We start from the raw sequence: 4,243 nt of genomic DNA, 5'->3' as shown, positions 1-4,243 counted from the left end.
AGGGAACAACTGATTGGCTCATGGAGGCACGTGATCAGACAGTGGTTTATGGAGCGCTAGATTGGCTTTCCACAAACTTTGATAAGGAGTGTCCTATGAACGGAATGACACATTTTGAGTATTGCTTGATCATGCAAATTTGATCATGGGAAGCCAAAATCATGATCGTGATTAAAATATGATTAATTGTGCAGCCCTAGCTGCTACCATCTGATTTATGTCCTTATCATTTCACGTTTATTTGAATCTGTGTGTGTGTGTGTGTGTGTGTGTGTGTGTGTGTGTGTGTGTGTGTGTGTGTGTGTGTGTGTGTGTAAAATTAATATGTATTATATGAATGTTGTGCGTGGTTTCAGGTTGGACAGATTTCAAGGATATGAAACATTTGAAGATACTCAAAGAAAATGACATCACAATGAACAGAAATACCAATGGAGAGTCCAACTGAGGCAACTTTCTGCTGCAGGGAGGGGGGCACACGGGAGATGTTTACCTTCTGGGCTTTCTGACAGAAATCTCTTAGGTTTAGACAACAACACTACTTAGTTACGTTCAGGAAAAGATAGTTTGGGTTAAAATAAACTCTTCTGGCAGACCGCCCTGAAGGCAAACTTGTCCTGTGTGCGAGGGAGGGAAACACGACTGACTTCCTGTTTCAAAGCGGTGATAGAATAATTATATAGGGTATTTCTGACTGTTCCTTAAGGTCTCCTTATAGGGTATGTAACAGTGGTTGGGTTGAAAATGGCCCGGGGGCTGTTTTATGAGCCCTAATGCAACCCTGTAAAATAGGCCTGATTGAAATGATTGTTTTTTTGCCTCATATGGTATGCTCATGAATATTTAGATGAGCTGTGTGCTGATTGGTTGAGTGAAGAACAAACACATATACACAGCACAGCAATGTTAAACAGTGTGTGTTTGTGTGTGTGTTACACTGTGTGTGTGAGACTGTGTGTGTGTGTGTGTGTGTGTGTGTGAATGTTTGTATGTGTGTGTGACTGTGTGTGTGTGTGTGTTTGTGTGTGTGTGACAGTGTGTGTGTATGTGTGAATATGTGTGTGTGTGTGTGTGTGTGTGTGTGTGTGTGTGTGTGTGTGAGTGTGTGTGTGTGTTCAAGTTCAAGTTCAAGTTTCACTTTATTCTTAGAAAGAAAATTTAGTGTGCAGCAGGATGTCTAAAACACAGACACAGAAAAAGTATCACCAGGGGCCTGTTTCACAAAAGCAGAATATATAAATCCAGGATAACTGATGAAGTGAGGCTTTACCTCGTCTAATCTGTGCAGCCTGGCTAAGGAGGAGAGACTAGGTCGAGTCAGGCCGAGGAGGAGAGACTAGGAGCTGAGGAGGAGAGACTAGGTCAGACTGAGGAGGAGAGACTAGGAGCTGAGGAGGAGAGACTAGGTCAGGCTGAGGAGGAGAGACTAGGAGCTGAGGAGGAGAGACTAGGTCAGACTGAGGAGGAGAGACTAGGAGCTGAGGAGGAGAGACTAGGTCAGACTGAGGAGGAGAGACTAGGAGCTGAGGAGGAGAGACTAGGTCAGGCTGAGGAGGAGAGACTAGGAGCTGAGGAGGAGAGACTAGGTCAGACTGAGGAGGAGAGACTAGGAGCTGAGGAGGAGAGACTAGGTCGAGTCAGGCTGAGGAGGAGAGACTAGGTCAGACTGGGGAGGAGAGACTAGGAGCTGAGGAGAAGAGACTAGGAGCTGAGGAGGAGAGACTAGGAGCTGAGGAGGAGAGACTAGGAGCTGAGGAGGAGAGACTAGGTCAGACTGAGGAGGAGAGACTAGGAGCTGAGGAGGCGAGACTAGGAGCTGAGGAGGAGAGACTAGGAGCTGAGGAGGAGAGACTAGGTTGAGTCAGGCTGAGGAGGAGAGACTAGGTCAGACTGAGGAGGAGAGACTAGGAGCTGAGGAGGCGAGACTAGGAGCTGAGGAGGAGAGACTAGGTCGAGCCAGGCTGAAGTAATTCAGATAGATGCGCGTCCACGGCTTTCCTCAAAAGACTGCGAGGTCGATCACAGATTTACTGATGCCAAAATGGAGAACACGCATTGTTCATACTTTATACAGAGTGAGCAGCAGCTTCTTGTGAAAGTTTGATGACGTGAAACACATTATTTGTATGAAAAGAAAAGAAACACGCCCGCTGTACTGAAACAGAGAGAAAGCAGCAGACGATCACGGACCGACTGAATGTGTAATCAGACTAAATATAAACATTAACTGACCTCTGATCTGAATGGAAACCGTCATAATCATACCATTCAATGATTAGGCTACTAATCATTTGCACAAATTAACAGTTGTACTCTTTGCCTTAAAAGTAAGCAGAAGATAATGTTACTCAGGAAATTTACCATGAAGATCAATTTTCTACAACGTTAGAATATGATGCGTAAATATGTCTTTCACTCTGTTCCTCCCTCTCTCTCATTGGCTAAAATTTAAATGTCCTAAGTCATATTAACTTCCACTGCTCGCTTTTAATGCAAAGTGTACAACTGTTCGTTTTTGCAAATGACAGTGACTCATTGAAGGGTTTCAGTTAAGAGCAGTATTTCATAAATGTATATTTTTAGACTATCATTCAGTCTATTATCTGCCACACACACACGTGTTTTATTTTTATTTTTTTATAGAGGACGAGTTTCATTCTCGTATTATATGACTTGCTCCCTCGTATATATGGACATAGAAAATATATACACTGAAGAAATTGGACTCTAAAATCTAGAAACTATAAAGATAATAAAGTGATGAATTCCATGCACACAGGATCCCTCTGTTAACCCATGGAGCCATGTTTGTTTTATGTGTGTTTGTTGTCCAGGTACATTTTGGTCCAGATTTAGAATACACATTTAAAATAATCTGTTCTATTTAATTATTTAACAACAAAAGTTAACAATGATTTTAAATCTAGAAACTATAAAGATAATTAGGTGATAAATTATATCCCCCCAGCAAAATATAAGTTCAAAAACCATTGGGGTGTCCTCTCTCTATTGTCATGAATGTACAGTAGCCTACATCACTAGATAGTTACTGGTCCAGTGAACTAAGTCTATAATTTGGGAGGATTGTACAGTTAGGATATGTTCTTAAAATTGTACAATCCTCCCAAATTATAGTCCCAGTTTACTGGACAACACAAATTGTGTGCTAAGAATGCCAAATACAATGCACATGGAAGCGGAACAAACATGATCCTTATTGTCAAAGAATGAAATTAAAATAATCAACTAAAACAATTCAAGGTGCATTGGTCAACTATAGAAACACACATGTACAGCATTGTATGTATTGCCCTTAGTAACAGACTTTATTTAAAACACATTTGAATTTTTTTTTATTTCATACAGCAATATAACAGTAGCAATGAAAAAATAATGGTCACAACTTTAAATAATTAAATGAACAGCAATATACACCTGTTGTATTTTAATCCAGGCTGATAACAACAGGGTAGCCAGGTGGTCAGGAGCAGGCTAGCTGTACAGAATAAATCTCCATGGTGATTTATGTGCCTCCACTTTCGTGAAACCGAGTCAAGGCTTAATTCATCCAGAATAACTGGGAAATCCCGGCTTAATCCCTTATCTTGGTTTTGTGAAACAGGCCCCAGTGACAGGACATACAACAGACAACAGAAGACGCGGCATAAGTAGACCTGTACCAGAGTACTGATTGGTAGAAGTCAGGGTCACAGTGGGGTAATAAGGTAGAAAATAACAACTTTAGCAGCAGAAAATAAGTGTGTTGAGAGTCCACACAGACTCTAGGCTGTTTAAAGATGTCTGTCCTTAATTCATTTAAAAACAATCACACCGTTTACTCCTCCATTCATTCAGACGGCTCACTATGTTTCTTTTTCTGGGAGAAGAAGAAGAAGAAGAAGAAGAAGAAGAAGAAGAAGAAGGCTCCTGTTCCATGTTTCCTTCTTCAAACTTGCCGTAAAGACCACAAACACATCACAGTAACTTGATGTTTTTATTGTGAAAAACCACAATCACATCACAGTAACTTGATGCTTTTATTGTGAAAGACCACAAACACATCACAGTAGCTTTAGGCTTTTATTGTGAAAGACCACAAACACATCACACTAACTTTATGCTTTTATTGTGAAAGACCACAAACATCACTGTAACTTTATGATTTTATTGTGAAAGACCACAAACACATCACAGTAACTTGATGCTTTTATTGTGAAAAGAGACAGAACTCAAAACTAAACAT

The sequence above is a fragment of the Perca flavescens genome, chromosome 3 (assembly GCF_004354835.1).
Source record: "Perca flavescens isolate YP-PL-M2 chromosome 3, PFLA_1.0, whole genome shotgun sequence".
In the NCBI taxonomy this organism is placed as follows: domain Eukaryota; kingdom Metazoa; phylum Chordata; class Actinopteri; order Perciformes; family Percidae; genus Perca; species Perca flavescens.
This window is presented reverse-complemented; position numbering follows the sequence as displayed.